A 24735-nucleotide genomic window follows, 5' to 3' on the forward strand; every position below is an offset into this window, starting at 1 on the left:
GACGCTGGGGCTAATTCCTGATGATGCCACTTTTCGACTGTGCTCAGGGTTTCTTGACTGTTGTGCCTTGCTCTCCCTCGCTTGGAGGTTGTGGTGTGTCTCGAGGGGGTTCTCTTTCCTCCTCTAGGGGGTCTTTGTAGTTTAGTTCATGCAAGGGCGACAGGCACATTGCAAGTTGGGGGGGCTGTTTGGGCTCATGCAGGGGTGCAGGGAGGGGGGAGTTTTGTTTGGAATGCTGGGTTGGGGTTGGGTGTTGTTTGTTCGTACCACAAGGCAGGAATATTGTTGTGTTATATTCAATGTGCTCTCTGGGAGGGGACTGATTGGTTTTGGCTGTGATGGGGGGTAGGGGACTGAGACTTCTTTCCTGGAATGTTAATGGACTGGGGGACAGGATAAAACGGGGGGTGGTCCTGCAGTTTTTGAAACGGATTTCACCTGATATTGTGTTCTTGCAGGAAACGCACCTTATTGGTAATTCCTTCTGTGCTATGAATAGGCGGGGCTATCGCCTTGTGGCTCATTCGGGCTTCACCTCTGGTTCGAGGGGTGTGGGCATTATGGTTAAAACCTCGCTCCCGTTGGAGGTTGACGAGGTGCTCCATGATGACAGGGGGCGCTATACGGCTCTGGTGGGTAGATGGGAGGGTAAAGTGGTTGTTTTGGTTTCTGTTTATGTCCCGCCGGGGTTGCAGACGACTACTTTTGCTGATTTGGGGCGCCTTCTTCTTGGGCTGCCGGAGGGGATTCTAGTGGTTGGAGGGGATTTTAATGCTGTGGTCTCCGGAGCTGAGGATCGTTACCCACCCAGGGATCTCCCCCGGGCCCAAACTTGGTTGTCTGGCCTCTTGGATACCCTGGGACTGGTGGATTGTTGGCGGCTAAAACACCCTGCGCAGGCACAATACACCTTTCATTCCGGGGCTCATGGTAGTCTTTCGAGACTTGATTATGTTCTGATGCCAGCTGCACAGGCGGGGAGGGTCGGGGAGGTGCGACATCTTGCTCGGGGCATTTCAGACCACTCCCCGCTCTTGTTACACTTCGATACTGTCCCGGGGGCGGAGGGGAGGGTGGTCCCGATCAACCCCTGGTACCTGCGTAATCCCGCAATTCGCGCAGATTTGATTAAATCCCTTGAGCAATATTTTGGGGATAATGTGGGATCGGTGTCGTCTGCTGTTTCTCTGTGGGAGGCGTTCAAGACGGTACTCCGGGGGGAAGCCCTGTCCCTCATTTCCCATTCCAAGAGGTGCGAGCGGGAGGAGGTCACCCGTATCGAGTCTGAGATAACTGAGTTGGATGGTGACCTGAATTGTGGTGTCACGGAAGACAAATTGCATGCTCTCAGACTCAAACAAGCGGACTACAAGGCCCTAGTCACCGAAGCGGCCAGGGGCCTGAGTAGGGAGCAACAGGGGCGATTGTATGATATGGGTGACAAGGCTGGAAAACTGATTGCGTGGCTGGATAAAAAAGAGAGAGCGAGTCGAGTTGTCCCGCTGGTTGAGAGAATGGATGGTGTGTGTGTTACTGATCCTGTGGAAATTGTTGATTGCTTCGCAGAGTATTTCCGCGGGGTGTATTCCCCGGTCTCTTCTCGCTCGGAAGACGATTCCCGCGACCTGCTTAAAGATATTGCATTGCCTTCCCTTTCGGAGGAGGATAAATCGTTGATGGACGCGACTCCGACATCCGAGGAGATCGCCCTGGCCATACGCTCAGTCGCCTCTGGCAAGGCCATGGGTCCTAATGGCCTTCCCATTGAATTGTACAAATTGCGGCCGGATACATTGGCGCCGCATCTTCGTAACATGTTCCTCGCGGCCCGGGCGGCGGGTTCCCTCCCGCTGGACCAGCGTCTAGCCACTATTGTGGTTATTCACAAGGAGGGGAGGCCGCGTGATCGGGTCACGTCTTACAGGCCCATTTCGCTTTTGAATGCGGAACCGAAAATTCTGGCCAAGGTGCTGGCTAATCGGCTGGTCAGCGTGGTGTGCGATCTGATCCATCAGGACCAGTCCGGTTTTATCCCTCATCGTAACACCGCGCTTAACCTGCGGCGTCTGCATGGGGTGCTCTCGAGGGTTCCGTTCATACGTGAGCCAGCCATTTTGGCGTCCCTGGACACCACTATGGCGTTCGACACGCTTGAGTGGCCATATATCTGGGCGACGCTGGAGAAGTTCGGGTTTGGCCCGGGATTTATTGGCTGGGTGAAATTGTTGCATTCCGGACCGCTGGCACAGGTGGTGGTGAATGGTAGAGTATCGGCTCCCTTTGAATTGGGCAGGGGCACGCGACAGGGTTGCCCGCTGTTGCCTCTCCTCTTTGCGCTCGCCTTGGAGCCCCTGGCGGAGTGGCTGCGGTGGCACCCTTCGATCCGTGGTCTCCGATGGACTCCCGAGTATGAGGATCGAGTCTCTCTCTATGCGGACGATATTCTTTTGTATCTTGCTTCCCCGCGTGAATCGTTGATTGTGTTAGTGGATGTACTGCATTCCTTTGGCCGTAACTCAGGCCTAGTCATCAACTGGGCTAAGTCCTGTGTATATGTTCTTTCAGGGGAGGCTCCTATCCTCCCGCGGGGTTGTCCTATCCAGGTTGCTCAACAGGGATTTAAGTATCTGGGAATTTTTATTACCCTGGACTCTGCGGCCCGATACACACAGAACCTATCCCCTCCCCTCCAACGTTTGAAGGTGGACGTGGCGCGTTGGCGGCGTCTGCCGCTCTCGCCGCTCGGCCGGGCGGCGCTGTTTAAAATGACGTCGTTGCCACGGTTTTTATATGCCTTACAGAACACGATGGATGTCGTTCCGGCTAGTTACTTTCGGGAGGTGGAGGGTCTGCAGCGCCAACTGTTTTGGGATGGGAGGCCGCGGATCGCCCTCGCGAAGCTGACGCTCCCGTGGTACGATGGGGGGGTCGCCCTCCCCGACATCAAACGTTATTACTGGGCCTCCCAGCTGGCGGCGATATACCACGGGCTTTATGGGCCCGCCCTTAATCCGGCTTTTGAAATGGACAAATTGTTGTTGCCGGGTGGCGACTACAATCGTGCGCTCTACTCTAGATCGCTCGACGCACGTTTGACGGGTCCGACACGGGTCGCGGTACGGGTGTGGCATGCGGCAAACTCGGCTATGGGGTGGAAGGATCGGTTGACCCGGGCAACTCCATTGTATGCTTCTGAGCGACTGGGTTGTTTGTGGACGACGAAAGGCTTTGAGAAGTGGGACACGATCGGCATCAGCAAGGTGGGGGATCTTTGGACGAAAGGGGGATTCAAAACGTTTGAGGTGCTGAAAGCGGAATACCAGTTGCATGACAGGGAGTACTTCCGATATGTGCAGGTTCGTCACGCGTTGTGTTCCGTATTCCCGGAGGTCGCGTCCATCCCGGAGTGCTCCCCATTGGAAGATAGAGTGCTAGACGGGTATGTACCGGATGGCACTATCTCATTGATCTATAAAAAGCTCATCAACGATCGATCAGGACTGCTGGCCGCCCTTCGTGAGGCATGGGTCGCTGATGGATTGGAGCTGGACGACGAGGATTGGGTGTCTGCGGTGGCCTCCCCGAAAGAGGTGGCCATACCGGCCCACCTTCGTTTCGTCCAGCTCAAGATACTCCACAGGGTCTACGTTACGGGACCGGGCCTGATGCGTATGGGATATGCGGTGGATGGGATGTGTAAGTGTGGGTGTGGTATGTTAGGGACCTTCTTCCATATTTTGTGGGAATGCCCGGAGGTGACTCGATTCTGGCGCGGTGTGCATGCGGTGTTGCAAGCGGTCACGCATGTTGCGCTGTTCCCCGAGGCAAAGAGGTGTTTGTTGAATGTTTGGGAGCCGACTGATTACACGGTGACGCAAACGTGGTGGGTGACATTGGGATATATGGTGGCCAAGCGTGACATAGCACAATTGTGGGGCTCCCAGAGGTCACCCACGATTTCGGTATGGAAGGAAAATATGGATTGGTGTATGTTCCGAGAAAAGGTTGTGTATGTGGCGAGAGGCAAGCCTGGGAAATGGGTAAAGGTGTGGGGCCCCTGGAACTCCTATCGCGGCGGGATCTGTACCCCGCCATTGACACGCGACTCGGCTGCGGCCCTGTCTCCCTAGTCTACACATTCCCTTGATTCTGTGTTACCGTGATTACCTTGTCTCTGCCCCCTGCCCTTCCCCCCCCTCCTATTCTTGTAGGTCGTTAGGGCCCTCCCGAGGGGAGCACATGATGTTGCTTAGACTTTTGCCGCCTTGTGGGTTTGTTTCTCGTTTTTCATTTAAAATGAAACCGCCATTTGGGACGTTCAGGCATTGTAGCCGCAAATGATATTTCTGATCTGTGGGACTTTTACTGCTTGCCGCTTGTGTTTATAAATGTGTTCTATGATCTTACTGTCTACTAGCGGCCGGCCTGAAGGTTGTAGGCCCATACTTGTATATCTATTGAAATTTGTAATAAAGGTTTCACAAAAAAAAAAAAATGATGATGGCTTAAACCCAGATCAGTTGACTGGGGGTGAGTGTTTGATTTGCTCTAACGCTCCATCCATCATCCCCTTTGGTATCGCAAAAAACAAAAGAAACAATTAAAAACATAGCGAAAGACGAAAGCGCAGCCAGCAACGAAAGGCAGACCACCAAAAAACAAATAAGGGGCAGATGGACCCGCAAAGAAAAGTAAAACAGAACTTTGACCCCAACACAGTGGTCAACCTCACAGAGATTAATTTAACTATGGTGGAAAAACAGATTCTGGCACTGGGACTTTCCTACAGCCCGGAAAGTAGCTTCAACTATACGGAAACCCAGATGGAAGCTACGAAAATTTCATCTTCTTCGAGCCAAAAAGCAACCAGATCCTGTTGAGTCTGTGACAAGTAGCCCATCCCTATTCACAGCAGGGGATATTAATCTATTCCATGACCTTGTGGAATTGCAGAGTGAACAATTCGCTGAAACATCTACTCTTGGCCTGGAGGCAATGGACTTAGGTGGAACAGGGAAGACACCATTTAAACCAAAGTCCGTTTTTCAACCGATAATTGGATGTTTATCACTATCAGGTAACAATGGAACTGAAACGTCTGTACAAATCGACCAACAATGCCAGCTACACACGCAGCAGACAAAATCACTGCTATATACAATTAATGAAAAAATTACAAAATAACAACAACCTCATAGTAAGGCAATCAGATAAGGGAGGAAATGTTGTGTTGTGGCCTCGCAAATTGTACATGGAGGAGGCACTACATCAATTGAATGACATTGAATGTTATAAGAAAAGCAACATGCATATTGTATAATTTTCATGGAATGATTATTATCTGAAGTTACTTGCATGGAAGAGTGGGGGGCTTTTAAGCAATGATGAATATCGTTTTTCTTAAAAAGAGCATCCAATCATCCCTGCTCTATATTTCAACCCCAAGATTCACAAAAATGAAAACAAACCCCTGGTAGGCCGATAATTTCGCCCATCAATAGCCTGATGGAAAACACGTCTAGATATGTGGATTACTTTCTACATGACTGGGTTAAGAGCTTGCCATCATACCTGCAGGATACCTCAGATTTCCTTAGGAAAATCAAAGATATCACATGGAATTCAGATCTATTATTAATAACATTGGATGTAACTTCCCTTTACACAGCTATTCGCCACCAGGATGGCATTAAGGCAATTGAGCACTACCTAAATCAAGACCAGTGTGCCTATATATGCACAATAAAATGTTAGTCAACGTGGTCTCAACATGCCTAGAACAGAATTTCTTTCTTTTTGCCAATCAAATATACCAGCAGATTAGGGGAGTTGCAATGGGGGCTGCTTTCCTCCCAGCAATTCAAGGACACAATAGACCAACATGTGCCAATATGGCTGCGTTACATTGCCGATCTGTTCTTAATCTGGAGGGGTTCTGAGACATGCACTCTCCATTTTATTGAACAGTTGAATGACAACTGTCTAAACCTCCACTTCACTGCAAGTATCAGCAAATCTTCAGTTTACTTACTTTCTTAATGTGGAGGTTTTTACAAAGGATGACAATATTGCAACCAAATTATACCCCAAACCCACTGCTGGCAACACATTGCTGCATGTCATCATCCACGTCACTTGATACAAAGCATCCCATATGGGGAGATGCTACATGTCAAACGTATATGCAGCAATGATGCAGATTGTCATATAGCTCAGCAAGCAAGCAGACAGAGATTTCTAGAAAGAGTGTATGCCTCTGAGACCATAGATAGAGCCATTAATAAAACCAAGGCACTCTCTAAACAACAGGCCCTTGCAGTTAAAACCAGTCGGCATGATGTAGAATTAGATAATTCAGATCAGCCCTGCAGAGTGATTCTAACCTACAACAGGCAGCATCAGGCTCTAAGGAAAATATTGAATAAAAATTGGAGCCTGGTGCGTAGTGATCCGATTTTAGGTAACTATTTGCCTAAAAAAACCTGAGCTGACATTTAGAGAGGCAATGTCATGGCCCCTCAGAGGCCTCTCAGGATCGGTTCGTTGCTCAATGGGGTCCACCTATTGACAACCTCAATTTCCGAATTGCCGTAAAAGCACGGAAGATTAAGGGGGTCAATCGGGGGAAGGAAAGGAAGGGAACAGCGGGGAGGGAGACCTGTGAAAAGAAAAGATTTGTTAAGACACACTGAGCAGGACACCAGTACATCTCATCTTACACTTGTGTTGCTACAACCTATGTATGTCTACCTGAAAAGAAAGAACCAGTTCTGGCACCTACAATAAGAAGGACGATTGGGCAGTCATCAGGCCTTCTTGTCGCTACCTTGTTTGTCTTTTCTATAGTATCGCAATAACAAGTAATACTCAGCTGACGAACTGTGGACAAACGAACATAGAGATATAAACAGTGCACCACAATTTTGCTATACCAGAACTTTGTAATAACAGGCGTACCTTACCCACATAAAGGGTGTGAATGTGGGCCTCACAAGGGAGGAAGGATTACGCTTTACTTCAGCGACCTCTCTTAAGTCCCCTGTAATAAGACGAAACAAACACACACGTAAAACACATGTAAATCCTTTGAACGGTTTAGTCAGCTAAAATGCAGCTAGAACACCTTTGAACACCAACAACCAGTATAGGTGCCTTTAGTAACGTAGACTGAGCAAATCATATACCACCTGGTAGGAAAATACCTGTCACAGCATCCAAGTTCTCCAAATACGATAATAAGCCCAAAAACGGGTGAGCTCCGATGCCCACTCGCTTTTTAATAAAGTTTTGCTATGGTCTCCTTAGTCTCAGAGCAGCGCTAGCAGCTGCTAGCGCGGTAACTGTTTGAAAGGAAAAGACTCTTGGCGGTGTCACTGACACCCTTACCCCACCCGGGATATCTGGTAGCCAGTTTCCTTCTGTGGCGTCTCTCAGCGAAGCCGGAATAATCTGCAAGGCTCTCTCTCTGAATCCGGCTTACGTAGCCGGCCGGTGTCCATGCTGCGTCACTTCCTGTGAGCGCGCGTCGTTTCTTCACGGGAGGCCGGGAATTGTAGTCCGGGAGTTCTGGCTGTCCAGAACTCCCGCATCTCGCGGACAAGGATGACGGTCCTCTCCCAGAAGCCCACCTTAGTCTTTCGCCCAGCGGAGTGTGTAGCGGTCGTGGATTTGCACACAACAGCACATCCCTCTCCCAATGACCGCTGACACGAACCAGGTTTTTTGGGGTAGCGGGCATGGTATGCTCTAATGCACCGGAGAGCCTGCAATCCTGCTGCGGGTTCCCACGAATTCTCTTCCATACCGTACCCTTTCCATGATACAAGATACCATAACTTGGACCCCCTCATCTTAGCATCCAGGATTGCCCGGACTTTGTACTCCGGCTCATTGTTGACCCAGATAGGAGATGGTCTGTTTTTTATGGGTATGTAGGAAGGTTTCAGTAGGGACACGTGAAAAACGGGATGTATATTCAGTGTCTTGGGAAGTGTTAGTAACATGGCCAGGGGTGAGATCACCTTTTGTATCTTATAAGGACCAATGAATTTGGGATTAAAAATGCTGTATTTACGAAACCGGATGTTTTTTGTTGATAACCACACTGCATCTCCTACTTTGTATACAGGGTTCGGCTTGCGGTGTTTATCGGCCATAGTCTTGTATGTTCCTTTGGCCTTTTCCAAATTCCTATGGGTGTCTTTTAAGGTCTGTTGAATGTGCTTTATCCTAGCCTGTACTTCTGGTATGTCTTGTGTACTCTCGGGGTGGATCAAAGAGATGAAGTGAGGATGGTATCCGTAGTTGCTATAAAAAGGCGTGAACTGTGTGGATTGATGCTTGGCGCTGTTGTATGCCACTTCCGTCAGACATAACAATTCCACCCAAGTATCGGAATTTTTCTCCACGTAACACCATAGGTATTGCTTGAGGGTTTGATTTAGTCTCTCGGTCTGTCTGTCTGACTGAGGGTGGAAACTGGTGGATTTGGATGTTTTCATATGCAAGGCGCTACACCAAGCTGTCCAAAATCTAGCAGTGAATTGAGGGCCCCTGTCGGAAATGATATTGGCTGGAAGTCCCTGGAGCCGAATCACATGCAGCAGTAGTAGTTTAGCCAGTTGTTCAGAAGTGGGTTCTTTAGCACAGGCTATGAAATGTCCCATCTTGGTGAGGCTGTCCACCACCACTATAATGGCGGTACATCCCTGGTCCTTTGGTAGACCCACAATAATGTCTATTGAAATGGTTTCCCATGGTTCCAATGGTGTTGGAAGGGATTGTAACAGCCCTTGGGGCTTTCCGTGGTCTGCTTTGGCTGTTACGCAGGTTTCACATCGATGTATCATGTCTGTGGTGTCTTCTACAACCGTAGGCCACCAGAACTGGCGATAAATCCTATCAAGGGTTTTCCTAATACCGTTATGTCCAGCGCTGTGAGTGTTGTGACACCACTGTAGCACCTCTCTACGTAAGGCCTGATTGGGTACCAGCAGCTGTTTGCCTTTCATCTGGAGACTGTTGATCACTTTCCACTGGGGGTGTTCCTGTAACCATTTCCTCCAGTATCGATTCTTTACCCCTTGGGATACTTTCTGGAGGAAGGTGTCTGTTTGAAGTGCTCCGATGACCTTGTTGGGGTCCAAAATGGAATGGAGTTGTTCGATCTGGTTTCCAGAGGGGGCTTTTTATCGGGACAAGGCATCGGCCTTTTTGTTTTCTGCCCCAGGTCGATAGGTTACATCATAGTGGAATTCTGAGAAGAAGAGCATCCAGCGTAACTGTCTGGGAGACAACATCCTGGTGGACCGCATAAACTGCAGGTTGCGGTGATCCGTGTATACTGTTACCACGTGTTTGGCTCCTAACAGCAGATGTCTCCAATCGCTAAAGGCTTCTTTTATTGCTATTTGCTCCTTTTCAGCTACGGTATAACGTGTTTCTGCCTGGGTTAGTCTTCGCGACATGTAGGCAACCGGATGGAGTTGGCCAGTAGTTTTATGTCTTTGCGAGAGTATGGCTCCTACAGCGACATCGGAGGTATCCGCCTCCACTATGTAAGGGCTTTCAGTGTCAGAATGAGTTAATATGGGGGCTGTAACAAAGGCATTCTTTAAGCATTGGAAGGATGTCTCTGCTTCCGTTGTCCAAGGGAAGGGTTCATTTTTTCTCAACAGCCTAGTGATGGGAGCCACCACAGTAGAAAAACGGTTGATAAATCTGCGATAAAAATTTGCAAATCCAAGGAAACATTGGACGTCTCTAACGGTGGTAGGTTGTGGCCATTCTTTCAGCGCTAGGATCTTTCTCTAGGACATTACCTGTCCGGAGGGTGTCAACATAACCCCTAGGAATTCTACTTCTTCCACGTGAAACTCACACTTGCTGAGTTTGCAGTATAGTTTGTTTCGTTTTAGAGCCTCAAACACCTGACACACATGAGAACGATGTTCTTCTACCGAAGAGGAATAGATTAAGATGTCATGGATGTATGCCACCACGAACCTGTCCAAGAACTCCCACAGCACCTCGTTAACGAAATATTGAAATGTCGCGGGGGCGTTGCAAAGGCCGAAGGACATCGCCGTGTACTCATAGAGCCCGTATCTAGTGTGGAAGGCCGTCTTCCACTCGTCCCCCTCCCGCACTCTCACCAGGTGATAAGCTCCTTTTAGATCTAGACGAGTGTAAATGGTGGCTGATTTGACCTGTTCCAAAAGAACCGGTATCAAAAGCAGGGGATACCTATTTTTAATCGTTATACTATTCAAGGCCCGAAAGTCTATGCAGGCTCTTTTCTCTCCGTTAGCTTTAGGGATAAAAAAGAGCGGGGAGGAGGCTGGAGACCTTGAAGGGAGTATAAACCCATTCTCTAAGTATTTATTGAGGTATTCCCTTAAATGGGTGTTTTCTGCTTCGGTTAACGCATATAACCTCCCACAAGGAATTACCACTCCGGGCATTAAATCAATCTGGCAGTCGTAATGCCGATGCAGGGGCAAGGTATCGGCTAGTTTCTCACGAAACACGTCTTGCTATTCCAGGTACCACGAGGGTAGCTGTACATCTGTTTCAGCAGCAGTCGCTAAGTTATGTGCCGTGGTTACGCTGAGCGTTGACTTCGGGGGTTCGCTAAAACAATGTTCTTTGCACCACGAACCGCCGAACACTACCTGTTTGTCTCTCCAATCAATAACAGGATTATGTAGTCTCAACCAAGGACGGCAGATTATTCTGTCATGGTCCCTCGGAGGCCTCTCAGGGTCGGTTTGTTGCTCAATGGGGTCTACCTATTGGCAACCTCAATTTCCGAATTACCGTAAAAGCACGGAAGATGAAGGGGGTCAATCGGGGGAAGGAAAGGAAGGGAACAGCGGGGAGGGAGCCCTGTGAAAAGAAAAAAATTGGTGAGACACACTGAGCGGGACACCAGTACATCTCATTTTACACTTGTGTTGCTACAACCTACGTATGTCTACCTGTAAAGAAAAAGAACCAGTTCAGGCAGCTACAATAAGAAGGACGATTGGGCAGTCATCAGGCCTTCTTGTGGCTACCTTGTTTGTCTTTTCTATAGTATCGCAATAACAAGTAATACTCAGCTGACGAACTGTGGACAAACGAACTTAGAGATATATGCAGTCCACCACAATTTTCCTATACCAGAACTCTGTAATAACAGGCGTACCTTACCCACCATAAAGGGTGTGAATGGGGGCCTCACAAGGGAGGGATGATTACGCATTACTTCAGCGACCTCTCTTAAGTCCCCTGCTATAAGACGAACCAAACACACACGTAAAACACATGTAAATCCTTTGAACGGTTTAGTTAGCTATAATGCAGCTAGAACACCTTTGAACACCAACAACCAGTATAGGTGCCTTTAGTAATGTAGACTGAGCAAATCATATACCACCGGGTAGGAAAATACCAGTCACAGCATCCAAGTTCTCCAAATACGATAATAAGTCCAAAAACGGGTGAGCTCCGATGCCCACTCGCTTTTTAATAAAGTTTTGCTATGGTCTCTTTAGTCTCAGAGCAGCGCTAGCAGCCGCTGGCGCGGTAACTGTTTGAAAGGAAAAGACTCTTGGCGGTGTCACTGACACCCTTACCCCACCCGGGATATCTGGCAGCCAGTTTCCTTCTGTGGCGTCTCTTAGCGAAGCCGGAATAATCTGCAAGGCTCTCTCTCTGAATCCAGCTTACGTAGCCGGCCGGTGTCCACGGCGCGTCACTTCCTGTGCGTGCGCGTCGTTTCTTCACGGGAGGCCGGGAATTGTAGTCCGGGAGTTCTGGCTGTCCAGAACTCCCGCATCTCGCGGAGACAGACGACGGTCCTCTCCCAGAAGCCCGCCTTTGTCTTTCGCCCAGCGGAGTGTGCAGCGGTCGGGGATTTGCACACAACAGCCAAGGTCTATGAGCAATAGTCTTGTGAAGAACAGCCCAGAACTTAGATTCCCTACTAACTGGCTCACCTCACATAAAGGATTTATCAAATGCCCATCTTGCAAAGCATGCAAATTTGCACAAAACAAGACATGTTACATCAGCCCATTCAAGTCAGATCCTATAGCTATTAGTAAAAGACTGACTTGCAAGACAGAGTACGCTGTATATGTGCTGGAGTGTCCTTGTGGTTTATGCTATATAGGCAGTACTAAACTGCCAGCACACAAGAGGATACTCCAGCTCATAAGGGCAATCACTAATAAGGATCAAGCCTATCCAGTGGCTAGGCATTTTGAGGAGTTCCACGATGGCAACCCAGCATACTTACAATACTTTGTTATTGACACCATTCCCCCCCTGAGAAGGAGAGGAAATCGTGAAGCCAAACTTCGCCTTTTAGAAATGAAGTATATACTAGAGCTCGACACTAAAACACCTCTAGGGCTCAATGCGAGTGAAGATTTTTACACTTGCCTACAGTAGGCTAGTTTGGTCATCAGAGTATTCAGTCTAAGGGTTGTGGTAGCGCCAGTTTCTCTGAAGAAGATATAGTGTACATGTACATACATTTCAATATATTCCCTGTTCAATATGAGCATTTAAAACCACTCAGTCATGGGATTGTTTTTACCTATTTTATAAATATTTATGGCACTTGCACTTTTGAATCTATAGGTTAAACTGGGTGACACGTTTTGCACTTTTATACACATTGATTTCAATAGGACATGGAGTGATTGTCAGCCTACTGGGGCTCAATTTTTACGAGTAGCTTACATACAAAGAGCAGAACATCTTGACACCAAAATGTGAACGATTTTATCGCTGTTATTGAGTGTTTTCTATTTATTTTTGATAGTCACACTTTATTGACAATCCTTTGTTTTTAACATTTTTCGTACACAGGGTTGTTTTATGTGCAAATGGAGATCGAGGTATATTTATGACCAGATCATAGTGTTGTAAATAGTGGCATTTTTAGCTTTTTTCAATTCTTATTTATGAATGTTTTAATAGATTTTAAATGCCATCAATTAGGTCTCATGTTTACATGTGTATTTATTTTTATCTATAGTACATTTATGTTCTTAGTGAATCAAATGTATGCGTATTTGCACAGGGTGAACCTTTTGATGTAGCGCTTGTAGGAAAGCGAATGCAATTTAGTATTCTTTCCATGTCTATGAAACAGTTACCTGTTTAAACACATTATGTCATGCACTAGCACTTTAAATAGCGGTTAAACATCAAGCAACGCGCCTTGTGATCAAGGCCCGGGTGGGGCTGAAACGCGTTACAATTGGAGGAGATGCAGGGCATTTGAATAAACTCACGTTTGCACTAAGAACTTTGGGTCTGCGTTCGTCCTCTTCAAGAAGAAGTGGATGTTTGTGACGAAGCCAGCAATATATATATATATATATATATATATATACACACACACACCTATATAATTAGTCATAGGCCCATCAGTTCCTAGATCACCTATAGGGGAGCCTATTCTGTGTGTGATGCCCTAATAAATAAAGAGCAGTCCCAAATAACTGAACAAAATACATGGCTTCAACAAAAAAAAGGCTTTCGGAAATGACTCAAATGCAAGGTCTGTCATTTTGTAGTCAATGCTGCTGAATACATGACTCCATTCCATGACAAACCTTTACAAATCTTGGAGCATACCACTGTAAGACCGAATATGCAGGTTATGTTTTGACCTGTTGATGCAAACTTAGATATGTCGGTAGCATGATTTTACAAGTGCACAAAAGCATCCTGCAGCATATAAGGGCCATAAGAAACAAAGATCATTTGTATTCGGTAGCCAGACATTTCGATTGATATCAAAATAATGACATGAAACAATTACCAGCGGTGGTTTCTTTATGAGGGTGTTGGGGCATTGCCCCCCCTTCCCCGGGCCCCATATTAAATTATTAATTTCCCATTAGCCACAGCAGTGTACAGCATGTCCCGGGTACATTTTGTTGTTTTGTAATGCAGAGTCAAGTGAGGGTGGGCGTAGTCAGATGTGGGTGGGGTTGGAACTTGAATTGGGTTTGAGCGAGTGTGATGACCCTGGGACCCCTTGGGAGGAAGTGCGCATGTCGGGTTGGATTGGTGCCTTGCTCTGCCCTGCACGACATGCGCACTTATACCCTTGCCTACCTGCAATGATAGGAGCCCCAAGTCTCCAAAGGAGTGCTGGCAGTCCCTGACTGAGCCAATCTTCTCACTGCTCTCATGATTTTTACATGATGTTTACAGCAGTGGAGCAGCGCAAGGATTGGCTCAAGAGTCGCAGGGGGTGAGGCTGCAGCAGGGCCGAGTTGGTGAACAGTGAATTTTCATGCACACCTGGAGGCCATGACTGGACTGGACGGTGAGTGGGCCTGCTCATTTTTGGTCTTAAAAGTCCCTTCCTGGTGCCTCAGTCAGTCTGTGTAGCCTCAACCCTGATTAAACTCATTGACCCTGCATTGTCGCCTCCAACATGTATGAAAGGCCAGGGATTACCGACGGGGCGGGAGGGGGGTTTGTATGTCGCGGATCGTGTTTCCTCGGCGCTGCCATGGCTGTGTCTGGAATTGCATGAATATATAAAAAGCTAAATAGTTGCTGAATTTGCCAATACATTATTTATGTTTTACAACTGACCCAGATATAAAGAGTGCAGGCTTTGTTAATAATCTTTCAAACCATTTTGCACAATTTTGCCATGTTCTGCCAGTTACTAGCAATGGTTGGGGCAATGAAATGACAGGCTTCTGTCTTCACTGCGCCCTCTCTCTGTTTGTTAAGTGGAGTAATTTCAACACATTACATTGTTAGGGGAAGTGGTATCACATGCCTGTTAATGATCTAAAAATACAGGAAATTGCGTCACGCACCCGTTATACCAGATGATCGACTACTATATTCCTTTATTGAAAACTCAAGCTTGCTGTATGATAAGGACCAATGGCAGCTAAAAGCAACACAATCTAAAACTCTACTCACTTTTAAAGATCAGCAATGAGGTAGATTAATTAAATTAAAAGGTAGCAAAGCAGGCCGTAAGTCTGCAAGCAGTGATACATGATCATCCGTTGCTGCCCTTAATTCTTAGCTCTCAAGCGGCCCGTGTCATGAGGTTACCTCAACCCAGTCCTGGTCACTGAACATTCCTACAAAGTGGAAGATGCAACTATAAGTCCCTGCTTCTCTTCTGTTATTGGTGGAAACAATGCAGTTGTCACAAATATGACAAGGAGGTTTACAGGTCGGCTTAGCATAGCAGTTCTTTTCATAAGGTTTGGTGTTCCCAAATATCTCTCTATCAGCAGATCATGTCAGTCCAGAGCATTCTGGGAGATGAAGCCCTCGTTTTCTTTCATTAGATGTTGCCCCCAAGTTTTGCATTCAACATTTCTTTCAGGTTTTTTTTGATAAACACATTTTTATTGTTTGCATACATGACAAACACCACTCATCACGATACAATAAAAGAGCATAAATGTAAGTATCGGCTAAACTGTCCCAGTATGAGATCCTGGCAGAATACAAAAGTAATATGAGCAGACAATTTCTTCTTTCAGTTTTAATATCATACTCACCCAGCAAGCTTTACATCCTCTGCTTGTTGCCTGACAGGCCTCCTATGTAGCATGTGTTAATCTTCTAACAAAGCACTGCTGAAAGGGGGAGCTGGTAAAGGTGTGCCAGTACATTGAAATTTTCAGATATGACATGCAATGTGTTATTGTGAACGCATCCTGACCTCAGCATGTGATGGAACAGCAGGAGCAGGAACAAGACCTTTCCAGATCTTGTTAGAATATCCTATTGAATTTTATTGATTCCCTGATCTCTGCACAGCTGCAGTGACTTGGTGAAAATGAAATGCTTTTCTTCAGACTAGGAGCACTGCCGTTAAATGTTCAGGCCAAAGGTCATGCAACATTTTCTGTTTAAACAATATACTTATGTGTGGTTTTGAAACTTGAAAAATCCTACCTTTTTTGGTCACAGAATGTTGTTAAGAGTATTATATCTGTCGGTGTGTGTTTCAAAAATATTAGTTGCTCTGTGCGCCTTTTGTATATTGACACATAGCTGAGGGAAGAAGTGTATAGCTTCCATGACAAGTGACACTATCATTGTTGTTACTCATTTATCTTAAACAGCTTACAACCATTTACAAAGCCAATTGTACTGACATGTTTTGGATGTATGTCAGTTGTTGTGTTATATATCTGCGTGACTGGTCGGGTGGCACACTATGGGAATCACAAATGTAGTTTACATGTTCCCTTTTAGAAAGCTCCCACTTTTTTTTCATCCCACTTAATGCCCTGATTGCACATATTTATATATGACTGATTACAGCCAGCAGCTGTGTGTGCTTCCCAAAGCCTGGTTAGAACATCTTCTTCCAAAGATGATGCCGCATACAAAACCAAACACTGGGCAAGAACATACTTTAAATGGCTGAAGTTCTCATGCTGTACAGTTTGCACATTACAGAAAATGTTTAACATAATAATGCATTAAGATGGGGCAGTTTTTAATGTGTTTAATATTTCAGGACTATAGGTTCCCACTGCTTTATAAGCCTTTCTTTATCAATAAATTAATTTGCTTTACAATTCACTATTTGCCACTCTTGTTTCAACTTTTTATTGGGAGGAGGACCTACCTTGGACCCATCTTGGACCCCCACTTTTGTCCACTAAAATGCTTGCTTTTATAAACGTCATACCCAACCATTACACCCTACCACTTCCAAATGTCAATAGCCGCAACTGACAATTACAATATTTTGTCATTGATGCAGTACAGAGTCATTATAGAGGTGAAAACCATGAGCAAGCCCTGAGATGATTAGGGAATAGATAAATCATCAATATTAATACCAAATCAACTAATGGTCTAAATGCAGAGGAGGAATTATACACATTTTTATGATTAAGTGAATTTTCCCCACATGTTTTTTGAATGTCAGTGCACTGTAGCCTGCATAAAGGTTATTTAAAAGTCTTGATATTTTTGTTAACAACACAATTTAATATACCTTTTGTAGTATGGATTATTTTGGCAGGAGGTTGCCCAAATGGGCTTAACTATTTTGGAGTGATTTAAGGAAGTGGGCAGTACAATCCATGCCCATTTGGCAAAGTACAAAATGTGATACACAAACAGAAATTGCATTTGAAGTTGCCATGATTGGTACATTGTTCAATATTGAAATCAAAATAATGAAAAGAATAATTGTAAATTTAGTGAGTATGTGATTAGTTGATCGACAGTACAAGCCATACACACAAGAGAAAGCTTGAAAGGCGTTAACACATAGAAATTGCATGCAATGCGGTTCAATGGATGTTATAATGTGCAATAATAAATCAAAGCAATGATAAGATGAATTGCAGGCACAGTGATTTCGTGAGTTGTTGATTGGCCGTACGAGTCATGCCTACATGTGGAAATTTTGAATGGCGAGAACAAAATTGAAAATGCATAAAATGCGACCAGATGTTTGTTATAATGTTTCAATAAGAATTTCATATTCTGAAACATGATTGTAATTTTGAAATGTATTGGAATTTATTGATTGTTTTCACAGACTTTTTTTGGTTTCTATGAATCACATCTGCACTTTAAAAGGGGAGCAAAATGGTGCTGCGCATATGTGAACAAGGTCGAGTGAAGTGGCCAAAACGCGTCATGGCGGAGCAAGTGTACACACTTCAATAAATCACTTTTTGAGAGCATTGCTAGGGTCTGCACCTGGTTCTCTGTTAATTTAACAAGAGTCACAGGATTTGTGGATATATAGATATATATATATATATATATATCAAACACCAAAGAGTTGCCCCTATGAGTCAAGCCACAGGTACGATGTATTTCTCGAATCTTTATTGATGACAGCTTCGGCAGACAAAGGGCATTAGTTTCAAGCAAAGTTCATTGCCATACGCGTTTCAGGAACCCTTGTTCCCTTCCTCAGTGGCTCAGATCTGCAATCATCACACAGCTGCTCCTACGTGTCTTTTGATTCCCAGGGCAGCCTCAGTGGGCGGAGCCAAAACCTTTGGCATTCTGGACCTGGTAGTATAGTAGTGAGTATTCCTCATGCGAGTGCTCAGTGAAGTGCAGTGATTAAGTCTATAAAATCCACAGTGGGTTGTTGAAAGTCCTGCTCAGCTTTGCTGCTCTTATTCAAAGCTGTCACCTCGAGCGTAGATCCCGATGTGATGATGCAGCCGATTCAGGCCACATCTCGAGCCCGCTTCCATGCGGTGGGCTGGACTCGCGGCTGGGCACAGCCGCTAATATCAAATACCAAAGAGTTGCCCCTATGAGTCAATCCACAGGTACGATGTATTTCTCGAATCTTTATTGATGACAGCTTCGGCAGACAAAGGGCATTAGTTTCAAGCAAAGTTCATTGCCATACGCGTTTCAGGAACGCTTGTTCCCTTCCTCAGTGGCTCAGGTCTGCAATCATCACACAACTGCTCCTACGCGTCTTTTGATTCCCAGGGCAGCCTCAGTGGGCGGAGCCAAAACCTTTGGCATTCTGGACCTGGTAGTGTAGGAGTGAGTATTCCTCATGTGAGTGCTCAGTGAAGTGCAGTGATTAAGTCTATAAAATCCACAGTGGGTTGTTGAAAGTCCTGCTAACCTTTGCTGCTCTTATTCAAAGCTGTCACCTCGAGCGTAGATCCCGATGTGATGATGCAGCCGATTCAGGCCACATCTCGAGCCCGCTTCCATGCGGTGGGCTGGACTCGCGGCTGGGCACAGCCTCTAATATCAAACACCAAAGAGTTGCCCCTATGAGTCAAGCCACATGTACGATGTATTTCTCGAATCTTTATTGATGACAGATTCGGCAGACAAAGGGCATTAGTTTCAAGCAAAGTTCATTGCCATACGCATTTCAGGAACCCGTGTTCCCTTCCTCAGTGGCTCAGGTCTGCAATCATCACACAGCTGCTCCTACGCGTCTTTTGATTCCCAGGGCAGCCTCAGTGGGCGGAGCCAAAACCTTTGGCATTCTGGACCTGGTAGTGTAGGAGTGAGTATTCCTCATGTGAGTGCTCAGTGAAGTGCAGTGATTAAGTCTATAAAATCCACAGTGGGTTGTTGAAAGTCCTGCTCACCTTTGCTGCTCTTTTTCAAAGCTGTCACCTCGAGCGTAGATCCCGATGTGATGATGCAGCCGATTCAGGCCACATCTCGAGCCCGCTTCCATGCGGTGGGCTGGACTCGCGGCTGGGCACAGCCGCTAATATCAAATACCAAAGAGTTGCCTCTATGAGTAATCCACAGGTACGATGTATTTCTCGAATCTTTATTGATGACAGCTTCGGCAGACAAAGGGCATTAGTTTCAAGCAAAGTTCATTGCCATACGCGTTTCAGGAACCCTTGTTCCCTTCCTCAGTGGCTCAGGTCTGCAATCATCACACAGCTGCTCCTACGCGTCTTTTGATTCCCAGGGCAGCCTCAGTGGGCGGAGCCAAAACCTTTGGCATTCTGGACCTGGTAGTGTAGGAGTGAGTATTCCTCATGTGACTGCTCAGTGAAGTGCAGTGATTAAGTCTATAAAATCCACAGTGGGTTGTTGAAAGTCCTGCTCACCTTTGCTGCTCTTTTTCAAAGCTGTCACCTCGAGCGTAGATCCCGATGTGATGATGCAGCCGATTCAGGCCACATCTCGAGCCCGCTTCCATGCGGTGGGCTGGACTCGCGGCTGGGCACAGCCGCTAATATCAAATACCAAAGAGTTGCCTCTATGAGTAATCCACAGGTACGATGTATTTCTCGAATCTTTATTGATGACAGCTTCGGCAGACAAAGGGCATTAGTTTCAAGCAAAGTTCATTGCCATACGCGTTTCAGGAACCCTTGTTCCCTTCCTCAGTGGCTCAGGTCTGCAATCATCACACAGCTGCTCCTACGCGTCTTTTGATTCCCAGGGCAGCCTCAGTGGGCGGAGCCAAAACCTTTGGCATTCTGGACCTGGTAGTGTAGGAGTGAGTATTCCTCATGTGACTGCTCAGTGAAGTGCAGTGATTAGGTCTATAAAATCCACAGTGGGTTGTTGAAAGTCCCGCTAACCTTTGCTGCTCTTATTCAAAGCTGTCACCTCGAGCGTAGATCCCGATGTGATGATGCAGCCGATTCAGGCCACATCTCGAGCCCGCTTCCATGCGGTGGGCTGGACTCACGGCTGGGCACAGCCGCTAATATCAAACACCAAAGAGTTGCCCCTATGAGTCAAGCCACAGGTACGATGTATTTCTCAAATCTTTATTGATGACAGCTTCGGCAGACAAAGGGCATTAGTTTCAAGCAAAGTTCATTGCCATACGCGTTTCAGGAACCCTTGTTCCCTTCCTCAGTGGCTCAGGTCTGCAATCATCACACAGCTGCTCCTACGCGTCTTTTGATTCCCAGGGCAGCCTCAGTGGGCGGAGCCAAAACCTTTGGCATTCTGGACCTGGTAGTGTAGGAGTGAGTATTCCTCATGTGAGTGCTCAGTGAAGTGCAGTGATTAAGTCTATAAAATCCACAGTGGGTTGTTGAAAGTCCTGCTCACCTTTGCTGCTCTTATTCAAAGCTTTCACCTCGAGCGTAGATCCCGATGTGATGATGCAGCCGATTCAGGCCACATCTCGAGCCTGCTTCCATGCGGTGGGCTGGACGCGCGGCTGGGCACAGCCGCTAATATCAAACACCAAAGAGTTGCCCCTATGAGTCAAGCCACAGGTACGATGTATTTCTCGAATCTTTATTGATGACAGCTTCGGCAGACAAAGGGCATTAGTTTCAAGCAAAGTTCATTGCCATACGCGTTTCAGGAACCCTTGTTCCCTTCCTCAGTGGCTCAGGTCTGCAGTCATCACACAGCTGCTCCTACGCGTCTTTTGATTCCCAGGGCAGCCTCAGTGGGCGGAGCCAAAACCTTTGGCATTCTGGACCTGGTAGTGTAGGAGTGAGTATTCCTCATGTGACTGCTCAGTGAAGTGCAGTGATTAAGTCTATAAAATCCACCGTGGGTTGTTGAAAGTCCTGCTAACCTTTACTGCTCTTATTCAAAGCTGTCACCTCAAGCGTAGATCCCGATGTGATGATGCAGCCGATTCAGGCCACATCTCGAGCCCACTTCCATGCGGTGGGCTGGACTCGCGGCTGGGCACAGCCGCTAATATCAAATACCAAAGAGTTGCCCCTATGAGTCAATCCACAGGTACAATGTATTTCTCAAATCTTTATTGATGACAGCTTCGGCAGACAAAGGGCATTAGTTTCAAGCAAAGTTCATTGCCATACGCGTTTCAGGAACCCTTGTTCCCTTCCTCAGTGGCTCAGGTCTGCAATCATCACACAGCTGCTCCTACGCGTCTTTTGATTCCCAGGGCTGCCTCAGCGGGCGGAGCCAAAACCTTTGGCATTCTGGACCTGGTAGTGTAGGAGTGAGTATCCCTCATGTGAGTGCTCAGTGAAGTGCAGTGATTAAGTCTATAAAATCCACAGTGGGTTGTTGAAAGTCCTGCTAACCTTTGCTGCTCTTATTCAAAGCTGTCACCTCGAGCGTAGATCCCGATGTGATGATGCAGCCAATTCAGGCCACATCTCGAGCTCGCTTCCATGCGGTGGGCTGGACTCGCGGCTGGGCACAGCCGCTAATATCAAACACCAAAGAGTTGCCCCTATGAGTCAAGCCACAGGTACGATGTTTTTTGCTCGAATCTTTATTGATGACAGCTTCGGCAGACAAAGGGCATTAGTTTCAAGCAAAGTTCATTGCCATACGCGTTTCAGGAACCCTTGTTCCCTTCCTCAGTGGCTCAGGTCTGCAATCATCACACAGCTGCTACTACGCGTCTTTTGCTTCCCAGAGCAGCCTCAGTGGGCGGAGACAAAACCTTTGGCATTCTGGACCTGGTAGTGTAGGAGTGAGTATTCCTCATGTGAGTGCTCAGTGAAGTGCAGTGATTAAGTCTATAAAATCCACAGTGGGTTGTTGAAAGTCCTGCTCACCTTTGCTGCTCTTATTCAAAGCTGTCACCTCGAGCGTAGATCCCGATGTGATGATGCAGCCGATTCAGGCCACATCTCAAGCCCGCTTCCATGCGGTGGGCTGGACTCGCGGCTGGGCACAGCCGCTAATATCAAACACCAAAGAGTTGCCCCTATGAGTCAAGCCACAGGTACGATGTATTTCTCGAATCTTTATTGATGACAGCTTCGGCAGACAAAGGGCATTAGTTTCAAGCAAAGTTCATTGCCATACGCGTTTCAGGAACCCTTGTTCCCTTCCTCAGTGGCTCAGGTCTGTAATCATCACACAGCTGCTCCTACGCGTCTTTTGATTCCCAGGGCAGCCTCAGTGGGCGGAGCCAAAACCTTTGGCATTCTGGACCTGGTAGTGTAGGAGTGAGTATTCCTCATGTGAGTGCTCAGTGAAGTGCAGTGATTAAGTCTATAAAATCCACCGTGGGTTGTTGAAAGTCCTGCTAACCTTTGCTGCTCTTATTCAAAGCTGTCACCTCGAGCGTAGATCCCGATGTGATTATGCAGCCGATTCAGGCCACATCTCGAGCCCGCTTCCATGCGGTGGGCTGGACTCGCGGCTGGGCACATAGGGGCAACTCTTTGGTGTTATATATATATATATACATATATATATATATATATATGTATATATATATATATATATATATATATGGTTAAGACTTAGTTATAGGTAGGAAAGCTTTATTTATTGTTTCTATAAAAACCAAACCTAAGCTACACAAACATTAGAGTTTCTAAAGCTATAGTTATACCATACATTTATGATACTTTATCTACCAGATTCAAATTACTATAGGTAATGCACCTCTGAACACAGTGTTCTCAACTTGCTAGCCCCATTAAAATAACCATAACTCGTACCTTCACAATGCACAGTGTTCTAATTATCTCATTTGAGCTGTCATATGTGTTAGTATGAAATATATGATTTCACATAGTATGAGTGATGTAATATGAAAGGGTAGAGTTATAATTGTTGTACTGTGACTAGCGAGTTGACAACTCTGTGTTTGGAGGAGTGTGAGTTATAGTAATTTGAATCTGATTTGTAAATGCAGTACACTATATTCCTTAACCATAGTGTAGAACATCGTATTTATAATTTTTTATACTATGTTTTTTTTTCAAGTAGCTCTGTAATTTGTAATTTGTATATATTACTGAGGTACTCTATTTAGAATTAACTATGTAAAAAATTGAAAATATAGTGTACTACATTATATTTATGAAATATAGTGCAGTACAGTGCATTTTAAATTTTTTAACACTTATATTTTTTAATTTGTATTTCTTAAGTAGTGCAGTACTTCCTAGGAGGTACCGCTGTACTCCATAAAAATATTTTTTAAATATATAGAAACATAGATAATTTTCGCTAACTATTACCACCTTAATAAATTGGTAATAGGTAAAAACAAATATAAAACCTAATGCTTACCTATAACTAGGGACCTAACCCAGAACACAACCAAAGTGTACCTAAAACTACATGGCAGCTTTAACTTTTGTAAAAGCAGTAATAGACAATCACATAATGCCTTGTCATTGGCATGTACTGCGGTACTTTTGGGAATATTCTTGAAACCTCAGTGACAACAGATATCACTAAGTTAAAATGTCTTATAACTTCAAAAATACTTACCCTTCCTATCTGCACTACCAAACAGGATCAGCTGCACAACATAATCTTTAATCCTGCCAAATTTCATTTAAATCCAACTGGGCATGCGGAAATATTTTGCATTTGTGCCAAAATGTGTTTTGGGACCACTCTTTTTCAGTGCAATCCCTTGATGAATCCCCAAGAAACATTGCATTGTATGCCAATGTAGAAAAAGCTATAGGTCTGGAAAGTTTCATGGACATTTGTCAAATGGGCGCAAAGTTATTAGCGTGTAAAAATTGGTTGAATTCCTATCTCTGGGAATCCTAACTTTAACTACAGAGTATATATTTTTAATGGTTTATAATACGAAGAGCCATATGACCATCAGACATATAATGTGATAAGAAGATGAAGACAAATGAGACAGGTTTTTACGTGAGCCAACATGGTGCTATCATACACGTCCTCTTATTGGCCCCCTGTTCTATAATCGTCCACCCTTGCCATTAAGTCTTATAGTGTGTTTGTACCTCCACAGCCTGCTAGACACTGTAGAAGGGACAATTTGATACATCCCCTGTATATGCAACATTGTTGTACCCTCTTTCATTATAGAAACAAACAAAAAAAGCTAAGCATGTGTGTACTTAGGTGCAAGCTACAAATCTTAGCTTATTACACTGTCTAAAGGGAAATAGTGGTTTTGAGTATTACTGTGTTGACAGCTACTTAAGATAAGGAAGACCCATTAGTCATATAATATAAATTATAATATATAATGTATATCTACGTTGAAGTGGAATGACTAGATCATTAAAAATGCGGTCATCTGCAGATGGTCTTAAAGCTCTTTTCCAAACAGGTACTGCTGTAGTGCCCCCATGGGATACAGAGCACTTTAAGCAGCAGTGAGGGCTCAGTACCTCAGTACCAGTGTCAGGGGTGCAGTAGGGTCCTCACAAAATAAAGAAACATGGAAAAGCCTTTTTTTATTTGTACAATAAAGGATACTCTGGACTATTTCTCTCTGGCACTGAAGGGAAATAATTTTGAATTTATGGGGTCACATCTGAGCATTAAAGAAGACATTAAACTGAAGATTGT

This window comes from Triturus cristatus, chromosome 12 (genome assembly GCF_964204655.1).
Source record: "Triturus cristatus chromosome 12, aTriCri1.1, whole genome shotgun sequence".
Lineage (NCBI taxonomy): Eukaryota > Metazoa > Chordata > Amphibia > Caudata > Salamandridae > Triturus > Triturus cristatus.